This window comes from Macaca nemestrina, chromosome 12, assembly GCF_043159975.1.
Source record: "Macaca nemestrina isolate mMacNem1 chromosome 12, mMacNem.hap1, whole genome shotgun sequence".
Classification (NCBI taxonomy): Eukaryota; Metazoa; Chordata; class Mammalia; order Primates; family Cercopithecidae; genus Macaca; species Macaca nemestrina.
In genome coordinates, this window is record NC_092136.1 from 107,174,170 (window position 1) to 107,190,205 (window position 16,036).

Sequence of the window (16,036 nt, forward strand, 5' to 3'; positions counted from 1 at the left end):
TTTAAAGAAAAATCTGGAGAAGACAGCATGCCACTACATTGCCTCAGAATTTTCAATGATCTCTTGTAATAGACTTTGTATGTGTTTCCATTTTTTTACTTCCTCCAACTGACAGTCACTAAATATAATTTCCCCGCCTGTCTTAAGTTTAGAAATATAACACCACATATTAGGAGTAAATAGAAGATTATTGAGAGAGTCCCTTACTTATCAAATTAACATCCTAATTCTCAGTGATGGAGCACAACCTCTAAAAATAATAAACATTGTAGTATATGCACTAATCGGTCCCTCTGCACAGAATCCTCTGCCCATCTGCAGACTACTCAGCAACACAGAACAAAAAAATGCACAATTGTAGACATTTTTTGACTTGAAAATAAAATCACTTTTAAGAAACATTAAACTTTTTTTTTTTTTTAATCTTGCAAAGACCAACTTCAAGCCATCTCCTCCAAGAAATACTTCCCTTCTGATTCTTCCTTCTGGTGCTTAGCAACAAGGTCAGACAGTTTAACTTGAAAAAGCAAAATTGAGTAAAGTACTTGCTAATAGTATGTTGCTATGTTGGATTTGGAATGCACTGAAACATTTTTATCTTGTTTTTTTCAAAATAAAATTCTAAAATATTATTTTATTACTTTTTCAGATAAAATGATTAAAATCATTAAAATAATTAAAATTGAATTGTGTTTTTTGTTCCTCAAACTCTGGAATCACACCAATAAAATAACAATGAAGTAGTGTCTTCCTCAGAGTGCCACTGCGAAGACTAAGATATGTAATGCACTTAAATAAAAATAAAACTATCAAAATTACTGATGAGAAGTGCTAACTATAAGCACGGAACCACAAATTTATTTGTGTATACTGCAGAGAATTATAAAGAAAAACAAAAGCAACAAGTATAGTTTTTGACTCAATTATAATTTTTTTTTAACATTGTGGCTGTGTTTTTTTCTCTATTCCACAAAATACAAAGCATGATATTCAACCCAGAGCAAAAACACTGTTGTCCTGATAGGTATAATGGTAATTTCATACCTGCATCCTTCGACTATAAATTCTTAAAAAGTAGAGATTACACCCAGTTAATTCTGCCCATAACCAAATCCAGAACCATGCATATGGGCAACTCAATGAGCCACCTTCTGTCCTGATTCGACACTATCTAGACAATCCTTTAGGTATATTTTCAATTTCTACTTTTGATTCAGTGGAATTTTGCAATTTGTGAAGTTGATGTGCCCACCATGCCCAGGTGATTAAGTATTTACCCAATATTAATTGAGCACCATCTAGGAGTCAGTCAATGACGTAATTGCCTGGGAGACAATCCCAAGTCACCACTTCCATCTTCAAAGATCTCACAGCCTAGCAGAGGGAATAGACTATTTTTAAAAATCACAACTCAGTATGACAAGTGCCGTGGATACTATGGAATAAAATTTGGGAGTCTCCGAGCTGAACTGATGGGGTCATGATTAACCTGAAAAGCAAGTAGGAGTTAGCTATGGAATGAGGAGTCCCACCTGCAGCCAGCCTTATACTGCAGAGGGGTTGATGCCGGGACGTCTTATACTGGCAACAGACGCTTGGGTTTGGATTTCCCCTCAGCCAATTCTGAGCTTAGTGAGCTTTAACAAATCCTTTAACCCCTTGGAGATTGTTCTGCAAAATGAGGATTATAATAGTTTCTAATTAATGGAGTCGCGGGGACCAAATTGGTTAAGTAGAGCTTTTACCAGGCCCTGCTACACAGCAAGCCCTAGCTCAGCGTGAACTTCTATTATCATTATTATTGGTTTGCTGCTTTCTCCCAGTGGCCTCTCCTGAAGTTTCCAATCAAGTTATAATTTTCCTCGTATGTGCTCACATCTCAGGCACATCAGCACAGCAGCATTACGGCCATTCAGCAACGGTTCCAATCAGAGCTCATAAGATCTCGCTTAAGCCTTATCTGAACAATGTGCTAAAGGAACTTTCCTGTTGAAAAAGGAAGGAGCTTTTCAGAGTGCCACTAGATGATTAGAGGCAAACTGTCATGCTGATGTAAATATGAGAGTTTAGTTATGGAAGGTGGGAGTGTTTACTTAAAATGACACTAAAGCTGAATTTTTATGAATGGCTTTTTATTATACAAGACATCTATGTTCACTGAAGAAACTTAGAAAGTATAGACAATCAATAATTTATACAAATTATAATCAGCTGTGATCCCACCACCCATAAAAAAAGTACTATGGCATTTTGATGCAAATAGTTTCAGTCTTCTACACATGCATACTCTGAGAAAAACGCATGTACCCTTCTGCTTCTCTCCCAACTAACCCCACACATACCCCCACTTGAACATCTCTTAGGAAGAGATCATTTGTCATTTGATAGGCCAGAGTTCAGAATGACCACTTGGCCATATTTAACTGGTGGACCAAGTTATTATTCCTTAAAGACCCCAAGTCCTCCTTTGGCTCACTTCCTTCTATGACTCGGTGATAAGAAAACCAAGGAATACAAAGAGAGTTGTTCGTGTGTGTGTGTGTGTGTGTGTGTGTCCTATCTACTCTGTAACTATAATTAAATAGGCAGGGGCATACTCTGTTTACCCAGCCACCCTGGACGCAGGAGGCTTCACTTAAAGTAAAAGTCTCTGGATGTAACCATGCTCTTCTATCCATCTTTTAAGAGAAAGATCACAAGGTGAACTAGGTGTTTATCCAGTTACTAATAAACAATACCATCTCCTATCATTCCTTGAGGATCACTTACTTGGCTGGTAACCCCCTGAGAAAGACACATGATCAGCATGACAAAATCTTCACAGCCCTGCATCCCTGACCATAACACCATTACAGCAATACCAAATTCTCACCTCTAATCTCTAAAAATACGCACAAATAAACCCATTTATTTGTCCAAAAATGAAATTATCCTGCTCTGTCGCCTGCCACGGCTGCCCGAGCGGTTCACTGCACTGTGGAGACAGACTCCAGACAGTATGTCCAGCAAAGGCTCCGTGGTTCTGGCCTACAGTGGCGGCCTGGACACCTCCTGCATCCTTGTGTGGCTGAAGGAACAAGGCTATGACGTCATTGCTTACCTGGCCAACATTGGCCAGAAGGAAGACTTTCAGGAAGCCAGGAAGACTGAAGCCTGGGGCCAAAAAAGTGTTCATTGAGGATGTCAGCAGGGAGTTTGTGGAGTTCATCTGGCTGGCCATCCGGTCCAGCACACTGTATGAGGACCGCTACCTCCTGGGCACCTCTCTAGCCAGGCCCTGCATCGCCTGCAAACAAGTGGAAGTCGCCCAGCGGGAGGGGGCCAAGTATGTGTACCACGGCACCACGGGAAAGGGGAATGATCAGGTCCGGTTTGAGCTCACGTGCTACTCGCTGGCCCCCACAGATAAAGGTCATTGCTCCCTGAATAATGCCCGAATTCTACAACCGGTTCAAGGGCCGCAATGACCTGATGGAATACTCAAAGCAACGCGGGATTCCCATCCCGGCCACTCCCAAGAACCCGTGGAGCATGGACGAGAACCTCATGCACATCAGCTACGAGGCTGGAATCCTGGAGAATCCCAAGAACCAAGCGCCTCCAGGTCTCTACACGAAGACCCAGGACCCGGCCAAAGCCCCCAACATCCCTGACATTCTTGAGATCGAGTTCAGAAAAGGGGTCCCCATGAAGGTGACCAACGTCAAGGATAGTGCCACCCTCCAGACCGCCTTGGAGCTCTTCATGTACCTGAACAAAGTCGAGGGCAAGCACGGCGTGGGCATTGTCATCGTGGAGAACCGCTTCATTGGAATGAAGTCCCGAGGTATCTACGGGGCCCCAGCAGGTACCATCCTTTACCGCGCTGATTTAGACACCAAGGCCTTCACCGTGGACCGGGAAGCGCACAAAATCAAACAAAGCCTGGGCTCGAAATTTACTGAGCTGGTGTATACCGGTTGCTGGCTTTCTGGCACAGCCCTGAGTGTGAGTCTGTCCGCCGCTGCATCGCCAAGTCCCAGGAGCGAGTGGAAGGGAAAGTGCAGGTGTCCGTACTCAAGGGCCAGGTGTCCCTACTGAAGGGCCAGGTGTACATCCTTGGCCGGGAGTCCCCACTGTCTCTCTACAACGAGGAGCTGGTGAGCAGGAACGTGCAGGGTGATTAAAGCCAATTGATGCTACCGGGTTCATCAACATCAATTCCCTCAGGCTGAAGGAATATCATTGTCTCCAGAGCAAGGTCACCGCCAAATAGATGCCCTTACAATGAGGAGCTGGAGCCGCCTCAATTTGCAGCTCCCCCAAGTACAGGCGCTAATCGTTGTGATAATTTGTAATTGTGACTAGTTCTCCCTGGCTGGCAGCATAGTGGGGCTGCCAGTCCCCAGCTTTGTTCCCTGGTCCCCCTGAAGCCTGCAAACATCGTCATTGAAGGGAAGGGTGGGGGGCAGCTGCGGTGGGGAGCTATAAAATGACAAAAGATATACTAGTCAAAAAAAATGAAATTATAGCATACATATCAACTTATTAACTATGTAAGTTAATAAATAACCCAATCATATATTTTTATATTGATGAATATATACATAAACATGTCTGCTTCCTCATTTTTTACTTTTTTACTTACACTAATGATTTTGTTGTGTGAATACTACCATAATTTATTGAACCAATCTTCTCTCATTGGAGAGTTAAATTGTTTTTCAGCTTTCACTATTAAAAACAATGTCTCAGTGAAAATCCCTCTACACGTACTCTTGTGATTGTGATTGACTATACCCAAAGACCATATTCTTCCCTGCACCATGGCAAATATACATAATATCCTACCATCATTTCTACCAAAGCTTCACTTCCCCAGGTCTGTATCTAGGTAGCTAGAAGAAGCTCATAACTACTTCACTTCAGATGAAACTGCATGTCAATGGCCTGAGCAGCGTGGAGCTCCACAATTGGATTAATTGGTCCCCCAGGTAACTAATCTTGAATTTCTAATGAGCCCATTAGAATAGAAGGAACTGCAAATCTGAATTCAGATGTCAGAGTTAGGACTAACAATATGAAGCAAAGGCCCAGCACAGTGGCTCACTCCTATAGGCCCAGCACTTTGGGAGGCCAAGGCAGGCAGATCACTTGAGGTTAGAAGTTGGAGACCAGCCTGGCCAACATGGTGAAACCCCATGTCTACCAAAAAATAGAAAAATTAGCCAGGTGTGGTGGTGGACACCTGTAGTCCCAGCTACTCGGGAGGCTGAGGTGGGAGGATGGCTTGAACCCACAAGGCAGAGATTGCAGTGAGACGAGATCATGCCACTGCACTCCAGCCTGGGTGACAGAGCAAGATTCTTTCAAGTATATATAGCACAATCAACAAGCAGAGAGGCAAAAACCTAACTGGGGCTATTTCATCCTACCTGCTGAAACTCTCACTGTCTGAGCTACTGGACTGGGGGTGAGGTGTGAGAGTTAACACTTGCTGGACCTTAGAGGCATAGTAGGCCAGGCAGGGATAATTTAGAGAATATTTTAGAAAGTTTTCAGGATATTTCTAGAGCCACAAATCAAAGGTGTTTTTTCAAACCTATAATATCTTCCTCATAAGTGTAGATTACTCAAGAGACAATTTTAGGTACTAACACCGTAAAATTTTAGGGACACCACAAAACCAGAGTTTTCCAACTCAATGAAACACTGCCATTGATGTGTTTAAAATAGAAACTCAAATTTATAAATAATAATAGTAATGATAATAGTCATCATCTTTTAAAATAATTATCTTTCAAAGGCTCATTTTTTTTTTTAAATTAAAAACAGAGCTGGTGACCTTCACAAAGCAAACTAGGGAATACATCAGTATCCTGGCACTTGAGCAGAATTTCTAGGGATTTGGGCCCCTGTGAATCCTCTCCAGCCCAGAGAATGACTTAAAGAAAAAACAAAAGCCCTATAGTTTACATCTGTTTTTTTAGTCTTCACCTGACAGAATTGTCAATCACATATTCCTTCCTCCCTCACCATAACAGAAGGCATGTGACCCAGACTGTCCAATCAAAGTACCTCATGCTTCAAGATTGGCCCAGGGGCACATTCATGACCCAAGTATAGCCAGTGACAGTCATTTATCAAAAATTTATAGGGAGCTGAGAGAGATTTTCTCTCCTACAGAGCGCATAACCCCATGGACCATGCAAAACACGGTGCTGTTAGGTGGCATCTCAGTCATTACACAGAAAAAGCCTCACAAGATATTCAAATTCTCTCTTTCAGCTACCTCTCTTTGAAGTAAATTTCTTTTGCAGCTAAAATCATTCTCATCTAAAACTCCCAGGATCATTTGATTCCTGCAAAGATCATCTGAGTCTAAGGAAAAGATGAATGTGGAACTGGAAAGTTCATCACAATTCAATTATTAGTTGGATATAACATTAAGATTTGGCTCCAGATTGATTTGTGCTTTCTAAAATTACTTGTGTTGCAGAATACATTTGACCTCACACTCATATTTCTTCCTGGGGAGAGCACAGACCAAACCGAGAATAATTATGTTTCCTTCATTACTCAGTCATTCATTCATTCAAATTAGTACGTGACAATTTTTCCATATTCTTAAAAATCATTTCACATGACTGGCTTTATCACATTATCTTTTTTCAAATAGCAACCCCAAGCACTGCTCTTACCCTAAAACTTTTTTCAAATAATTGTAATGGGGGAGGAGGAAAAGGGGAGTTGTGGTTCAATGGCTATAGAGTTTCAGTTCTGCAAGAGGAAAAAGTGCTGGAGATGTTTTACAACGATGTGAAACAGCCTCAATGTGGATATACTCAACACACTAAACTATGCAGTTAAAAATGGTTAAGATGGCACATTTTATATTATGTATTTTTAATACAATAAAAAATTGTAACAGCACAAAACAATAAAATATGTTTTAATACTTTATGGTGTTATAGGCTGAATTCAGCTGATGAAAAAAGATATATTATTGGAAAAACTTACTGAAAAACACTTGGAAGGGAAGCTGAATCCCAGGACCTTAAAGTTGTCTCAGTACCTAGGCTTCTCAAAATGAGGAGAGATATTTTATGTAACAGATGACAAAAGAGATGGAGCTCCTGGAAAAATCTAGGGCAGAGGGATAAAAAAACATTAAAATGGTCGGAAGTTGTTGATTTTACCCCTCCCCATGACCACATGAAATGTTTGGTGCCAGTCAATTCTTTTGGGAGCAGTTCACAAAGACATTTCATTACATTTCATTACACATCTGGGTCAATGCTGCAGCTCAGAGGAGCCATTGAGAAGCAAGGTTGAAAAGGTCCCAAATGATGTTTGTATTAAAAGAGTTTACAAGGCACTTTCCTATTCATAATCTAATTAGTCTCCATGGTAACATAAAAATGGGTATTAGCATAAGTTCCATTTTACAGATAAGATAACTAAGGCCCATAAAAGCTAGGCATGTTCTCCAAAGTCATACAAGCAAGAAGAGATGAGCCTAGTCCTCTAAATCAAGTTCCCATACTCTTTCCACATACATTTCCACGTTGTCCTCCCCTGACACTGTGCAAGTCCACAAACTCTCTTCCAAACCTGAACCTGCTTCCCTAGTGTCAGCTCAAACCACAAAACAGCTCATCTAAATTGTGCAAAATGCGAGATTAGCACAAGTAATCTGAGTATATTAGTCCACTCCAGCACAGATATATTGAAACACCTGAGACTGTGTAATTCACAAAGAAAAGAGGTTTAATTGGCTCATATTTCCTCAGATTGTAGAGGAAGCATGGCTGGGGAGGCCTCAGGTAATGTACAACCATCGGCGAAAGGCAAAGGAGAAGCAGGCACATCTTCACATGGCCAGAACTAGAGGAAGGAGAAGGGGGTGTGCTACGTACTTTTAAACAAGATCTCATGAGAACTCATTATCAGGAGAACAGCAAGGGGGGAATCCACCCCATAATCCAATCACCTCCTATTAGGCCCCTCCTCCAACATTGGGGATTATAATTCAACATGAGATTTGGGCAGGGATACAAATCCAAACCATATCACTGAGACTGAGCCCCTTTTTGAGTACAGAAGCCAAACCATGACTCTATTCATTTTTAAATCCGCAGTGCTAGGTTCCTGGTAGTTATTCCTAATATGTTTGTTGAATATATACCATTTCAATGATATACATTTATATCACCTCTCATGCCAAACTAGTAGAATATAAAATGAATCATATATTAATTTATTGATGGAATTGAGTGAATTCCAATTTGTCTGATTGTTTCCCTGATGTTATAGAGTTTTCCAGGCTGGGACTTTATTCCACATATTATATTTTCCCTTAAAGACATTGTCTATCAATGCAAATAAAAACCACAATGAGATACAATCTCACACTAGTCAGAATAGTTATTATTAAAAATCAAAAAACAACATATGCTGGCAAGGCTGCAAAGAAAAGGGAACACTTATACACTGTTGGTGGGAATGTAAATTAGTTCAAGCACTGTGGAAAACAGTTTGAAAACTTCTCAAAGAACTTCGGTCAGAATTACCTTTCAACCCAGCAATCCTATTACCGGGTATATATCTCAAAGAAAATAAATCATTCTACCAAAAGGACACTTGCACTCATATGTTTATTGCAGCACTATCCAAAATAGCAAAGACATGAAATCAACCTGGGGTGTGTGTGTGTGTGTATATATATATGTGTGTGTGTGTGTATGTATAAAATGGTATATATATGTGTATATATACACACGTGTGTGTGTATATATATGTACACACACACACACACATACACACCATGGAATACTATGCAGCCATAAAAAGAACGAAATCATGTCCTTTGAAGCAACATGGATGCAACTGGAGGCCATTATCCTAAGTGAATTAACATGGGCACAGGAAACAATATGCTGCATACTCTCACTTCTAAGTGGGAGGTAAATATTGGGTACTCATGGACGTAAAGATAGCAACAATAGACCCTGGGGACTACTAGATGGCGAAAGGAGGGAGGGAAAAGGGAGCTGAAAAACTACCTATTGGGTGCTACGCTCACTACCTGGGTGACAGGATCATTCATATCCCAAACCTCAGCACCAGACAATATACCCAGGTAACAAACGCAGCATATGTACCCCTTGAATCTAAAATAAAGGTTGAAATTATATATTTTTAAAGGCATTGTATATCCTTAAAACTCCTACAGTGGGACATGAAGGAGAGCTTACTGATGTGAAGTGCAATTCTCAGAATTAGACCACTGAAAATCGGAGTTCAGTAACCTTTATTATTCCTACCATTTTAAGCTTAAAATCTTTGAAATACATTATGTCACTTCAAAGACATTGAAATATTCATTTTATTCTTTTTCTTTGCACGTAATTATTCAAATGAAAGATGCTTAAAACTTGGTCTCCTTTGGAAACTTTTGCAGTGGTAATTCACTGCCTCCAAACAATTCAAAGTACATGGTTTCTGAGGTGTGTGGGTGGTTGCGTTTGTACTCTCTTACCAAGGATATGAGAGCAGTAACCTTTTGTTCTCCATTATGCCAACTGTAAGAAACAGTCACAAAAATGTAGACAAGGAAAAGCAGACTAGGTGCCAGCAGTCTCCTTAAGGCAGTATGGCAGAATTTAAAAAACAAGTTCTTGAGCTCTGGATTTGTGATCTTAGACCAATCACTTCACCTCTCTTTGCTTTGTTTACTTCACTGTAAAAAATAAAAGGCAGGATCACTTCTTAAAGCCACTTAAGGTTCTGAGGAGGTGCCACAGGGATGAAGGGACTGACCAAAGCCAGAGATCATGTGGTCCCTCCATCAGCTCCAATCAGAAGAACTTCACCTTGACCTATGTTATTAATTATTGAACTTATGAGGAAGATTTAATTCAACCAACAAGTACTCCATGCCTAATGATACTTGAAAACCACTGACCTACCATCCTTTTATAATTCAGCATTTCTTGCCTCTGATCTCACTCTAAAAACTACTTGTCTAAATTTTCCCATTATACTATTCATAACTGTAAGAGGCGTGCCTACCATTGCAAATTCATGATGCTGTTGTGACCTTTTCCAGTGAGGGTGTTTAATAGTATTAAATAGAATAAATTTTAAGCTATTTGCCAGGTGTTTTCGCATTTATGATCTCATGTAATTGACACATATTTGCTGACATTTATCAATTTGCACCACTAAGCTGGCTATTTTAAGAAGTGCAAAAGACATGTAAAGAGGTAGTATGGCATAAGTGATTCTATACAAATTTAAAACAAAACAATATGGTTATTTTAAAAAGCTTGAAGACAGGCACGGGGGCTCACACCTGTAATCCTAGCACTTTGGGAGGCTTGAGGTCAGGAGTTTGAGACCAGTCTGACAACATGGTGAAACCTGTCTCTACTAAAACACAAAAAAATCAGCCGGGCATAGTGGCATGCTCCCGTAGTCCCAGCTATTCCGGAGGCTGAGGCAGGAGAATCACTTGAGCCGGGAGGCGGAGCTTGCAGTGAGCCCAAATTGCGCCACTGCACTCCAGCCTAGGCAACAGAGCGAGACCCTGTCTAAAAAATAAAAAATAAAAATAAATAAGAGCTTGGGTTCTGGAATAAAGCATGTGTGTTTGCCAATGCTGGTTCCACCACAGATGAACATAAATTTGTGCAATTTCTCTAATCTGTCAGGCTCGGGTTTTTCACCTGCAACATGGAGAAAATGTCTATGTCATAGCATGACTCTTTAAATTAATAGAAATATTTAACATATATCAAGGGCTTCAAATGTTTCAGGTACTCTAAGTCTTTCACATGGACAATCTAATTTATTCCTCATATTAACCAAATGAGGTGATTTTAGTTCCAGTTTACATATGAAATAATAACTGAAAACAGAGAAGCTTGTCCAAGGCCACACAGCTAGCGTGCAAAGGAGCCGCATTTTAAACCCAGAGAATCTAACTCCAGAGACCACAGCTTAATCACTGCACCATGGGGTAATGCGCAGGCAAGCATCTAACACACTGCCTAGAACTGAGTAGATGCTCACTAATAATAAATTCCTTTCTCTATTAGACCCATTCCACTCTCTTTATAGCATAGGTGGAGATGTTGAATAATAAATAACAACACAATACACTACCAGCCACAAACAAATGCTTAAGAACACATGCCGGCCAGGCGTGGTGGCTCACGCCTGTAATCCCAGCATTTTGGGAGGCCGAAGTGGGTGGACCACGAGGTCAGGAAATCGAGACCATCCTGGCTAACACGGTGAAACCCCGTCTCTACTAAAAAATACAAAAAAAATTTGCCGGGCATGGTGGCAGGTGCCTGTAGTCCCAGCTACTCGGGAGGCTGAGGCAGGAGAATAGCGTGAACCCGGGAGGTGGAGCTTGCAGTGAGGCCAGATCTCACCACTGCACTCCAGCCTGGGCGACAGAGCGAGACTCCGTCTCAAAAACAAACAACAACAACAAAAAACCACATACTACTGTTCATTCCATAACAAAATGAACATTAAGAAAATAAAGTGTCTGTCAGTCAGCAGAGAGAAATTTGTTGAAGGAGTGAACTTTTGGCTGGACCTTACAGAAAAGGTGTGTTTGGAAAGACTAAGAGGAAACAAGTCAGCATTTGAGAAAACAGACCATAAACAAAGGCATGGAGCGACAGACAAATATGGAGATTGGAGGAAGGAAGGTAAGTTGGAGACATTCACGATTGCTCTGTAACTTTATAAACATACTCTCCTTTAGGCAGATTTAATGTATTTTGAAAATTTTTGGATTTTCAGGAAACAAATTAGCAATCATCATTAAGCTTACAAAAGTATTCTTCTTAGAAGAATTAGCTGAAGAGGTTATCTTTAATGAGCTCCCTTCTGGAATTTAAAAGCGTTTCATTTTCAAAAAACAAATTAACTTACATGCTATTTTTAAATATATGGACATTCATAAAGCAGTGGGATACATGCTTATTCTAAGAGCAGAAAACTTTTCCTTCAAACCAAACATTTCAAAAGATCTCGATATATACAGCAGACAAGAAAAAAAGCACTGTGCTAGCTGAAGCCAAGATGTTAAGTATAAAGTCCTGTGTAACCCTGTAGAGCCTAGATCAGGAAGCAGAAATTCCTCACAAAAGAGTAACACCTCTCTGAGCTCAAATGATTGTGCCGATTTTCTCTGCTCAAAAAAATGTAATATCCAACCAGCCTCTCTGGCTAATGTTGGCTGTATCATGTTACCATTGGCCGAGATTTGATCTCAAACAGCAGTACCAGATGGTGACAGGGTAGCTGATAGACTCTGCCAACCTGAAGACAGGTAAAGTTAACATAAACCCATGTGGAATGTTGTTGTGTCGAGTAGTATTTTACTTGCCTCTTGTATTTCTATTTTTTTTTTTGGTGTGTAATATGTTACTTCTTCACACCATTTCTTACAAGTTAAAAAAAGTAAATGACACCCAGAGAGAGTTGGTATAATGCCAGGTTTCTCCACGACTGTGGGACAAAGCCAAGTGGAGTTTTTCTCTCCATTCTTTTATTGATAAACTTAAATTTCTAATCTTTTTTGATAAGCATGCCCCACCTAGGTTAGCTTATTGACTTTCATTTTGTGTACAACCACCCACCACATCAAAAGAACCAAAATATTAGTATTTTTGCAATGTATAACAAAATCAAGCATTTGAGGAATTCAGATCTGTCCAAATGATAATAACTGATAATAGAAAAGGAATTTCCATTCTCTAAAAGCAGGTTTCATAGGGCCCTACAGAATTGCTTCACTCACTAATAACAAAATTGTCTAGTACTAACAGGATGTCTACAAAAAAAAGGAATGAAATGGGCAATCATATCTATCTCCAAAAAAGGAGTATAAGCGATCCATATGTGTTGTTTTTATTTTTAATCATTTTCCCAGCTTTTTTTGTGTTATAATTGACAAGTAAAAAATATATTTAAGGTATACATGATATTTTGATATATCTATACATTGTAAATGATTACCACAAGCTAGCTAACACATTCATCACCTCAAATAGCTACCTTTGGGTGTATTTACGTGGGCTAATATTTAAGATCTACTCTATTCTCAAATATTAAATATACATTATAGGATTATTAACTATAGTTACCATGCTGAACAGTATATCTGCAGATTTATAACTGCAACTTTGTACCTTTGACTAACATATCCCCATTTCCCCATTCCCCCACCCCCTGCAGACACGATTCTACTCTCTGATTCCATGAGACCAACTTTTTTAGATTCCACATAAAAATGAGATCATGCAGTATTTGTTCCTAGTTTATTTCATTTAGCATAATGTCATCCAGGTTTATCCATTGTCACAAATGACAGGATTTCCTTCTTTATTAAAATTGTTACTATTTAACTGACAAATATAAATTTTATATATATATATATATTTATGGTGTACATGATATTCTGAAAGATGTATACTGTGGAATGGCCAAATCAAGCTAATTAATATATGTATTATCTCCCATACTTTTTTTTTTTGGTGAGAACACTTAAAATATATTCTCTTAGCAATTGTAAGTTGACAGAATTTTAAATTGTATATAACACACTTAAAGTCATATATAGTCATTATATATATATGTTATATATATGTTATATGTTATATATATGTTATATATATATATATGTTAAGAATACAGTTATCAGCTACAGTCATCATGTTGTACAATAGGTCTCTGGAACTTATTTCTCCTAACTGAAATTTTGTGCCCTTTGACCCAGATCTCTGCAATCTCCCCCAACCCCACCCAGCCTCGGGTGACCACCATTCTACTCTCTTCCTCTGTGAGTCTGGTTTTCTTAGAATCCACATACAAGTGACAGCATGTGGCATCAGTCTTTCTGTGCCTGGCTTACTTCATTTAACATAGTGTCCCACCGGGCGCGGTGGCTCACACCTGTAATCCCAGCGCTTTGGGAGGCTGAGACAGGTGGATCACGAGGTCAGGAGTTCAAGACCAGCCTAGCCAAGATGCTGAAACCCCGTCTCTACTAAAAACACAAAAATTAGCCGGGCATGGTGGCATGTGCCTGTTATCCCAGCCACTTTGGAGGCTGAGGCAGGAGAATCGCTTGAACCTGGGCGACAGAGGTTGTAGTGAGTCAAGATCGTGCCACTGCACTCCAGCCTGGGCGACTCCAGAGCAAGATTCCGTCTCAAAAAATAAATAAATAAAATAAAATAAAAAACATAGTGTCCCCAGGGTTCATCCCTATTGTTCCAAGTAACAGAGGCTCCTTCTTTCTTAAGGCTGAATAGTATTTCATTGTGTACATATACCACATTTTCTATATCCATTCATCTATTGATGATCACTTAGGTTGATACTATATCTTGGATATTGTGAATAATGCTTCAATGAACATGGGAGTTCAGGTATCTTCTTAAGATGGTGATTTCATTTCCTTTGGATATATACCAGTAGTGGGACTGCTGAGTCATATGGTAGTTTTATTTTTAAGTTTTTTAAGGAAGCTCCATACTGTTTTCCATAACAGCTACACAAATTTACATTCCCACTAACAGTGTACAAAGTTTCAACAGCCTCATCAACACTTGCTATCTTTTGTCTTTTTGATAGTAGCCATTCTAATAAGTAGGAGGTGATATTTCACTGCGGTTTTGATTTGCATTTCCCTAATGATTAATAATGTTAAACACCTTTCCATATACCTGTCGGGCATTTGTATCTCCTCTTTACAGAAATGTCTATTAAGGTCTTGTGCCCATTCTTTTTAAAAACTGAGGTATTTGTTTTCTTGCTATTGAATTGTTAGAGTTCCTTATCTACAAGAGGTCTTTGAAAAAAAATGTGGAAATTTCATCTTATGGAAAAACTATGCATCGATTTCAAAAATTTCTTTTGCCGAAATAATTTTATACCAACTTATTACAACATGTCTAAATAAGTTCTAGTTTGAATCACTAAGAAGGATAAGACATCAGTTTTAAAGAGCCCCTATCAAAGGATATGAATTCTGCTAAAACTGAAGCAAGAACAAACATCAAATTTATGGTGAAGCTTGGGTGGAAGAATAGTGAAATCATTTAAGCTTTATAAAATGCTTATAGGGATAATGCCCCAAAGAAATCCACAGTTTGCAAATGAATAACTCATTTTATGAAAGGATGAGGTGATGAAGCCCACAATGAAGATGAAGCCCACAGTAGCAGACCATCCACATTAATTTGCAAGGAAAAAATTAATCTTGTTCATTCTCCAATTGAAGAGGACCAACGATTAACAGCAGAAACAACAGGCAACACCATAATCATCTTAATTAGTTCATCTTACACAATTCTGACTAAAAAATAAAAGTTGAGGAAACTTTCCACTTGATGGGTGCCAAAACCATTGCACCCAGATTAGCTGCAGATAAAAGCAGGGCTTTCAATGGAAATTTTAAACAACTGGGATCAAGATCCTGAAGCAGTTCTTCTACTGAAGACAAAGCACATCAAAGCAATGGTTACCTAGAAATGGAAATGGTCCAGTCAAGGCAAAAACAGGCCAGTCAAGAGGAAATATCACATCATTGAATATCCATCTTACAGTGATGATTTGGCTCTTTTTGACTTCTTTTTGCTTCCTAATCTTAAAAAATATTTAAAGGGCAATCATTTTTCTCCAGTTAATAATATTAAAAAGATGGCATTGACATGGTTCAATTCCCAGGACCCACAATTATTTAGAAATGGACTAAATGGCTGTTTTCGTTGCTTACAAAAGTGTCTTGAATTTGATAGTTTACATTGGGAAATGAAGTTTATATTTTTTATCTGTTAATTCCATTTTTCCACAAACTTTTTGAAGTTCCTTCATATTTTGAGTATTAACTACTTATCTGATGAATGATCTGAATTTCTTTCAATTCTCTGGGTTGTCTCTTCACTTTGTTGATTGTTTTCCTTACTATCCAGAAGCTTTTTCAGTTGATATAGTCCCACTTGTCTACTTTTGCTTATGTTGTCTG

At 39.2% G+C, this 16,036-nt stretch overlaps 1 long non-coding RNA gene and 1 pseudogene across 1 annotated transcript in view; both read left to right on the forward strand.

The window, feature by feature from the left end:
• Nucleotides 1–16,036, forward strand: part of LOC105493672 (uncharacterized) — an 88,328-nt gene that overhangs the window by 40,954 nt on the left and 31,338 nt on the right. The window lies entirely within an intron of this gene.
• LOC105493671 (argininosuccinate synthase pseudogene) lies at nt 2,999–4,255 on the forward strand (annotated as a pseudogene).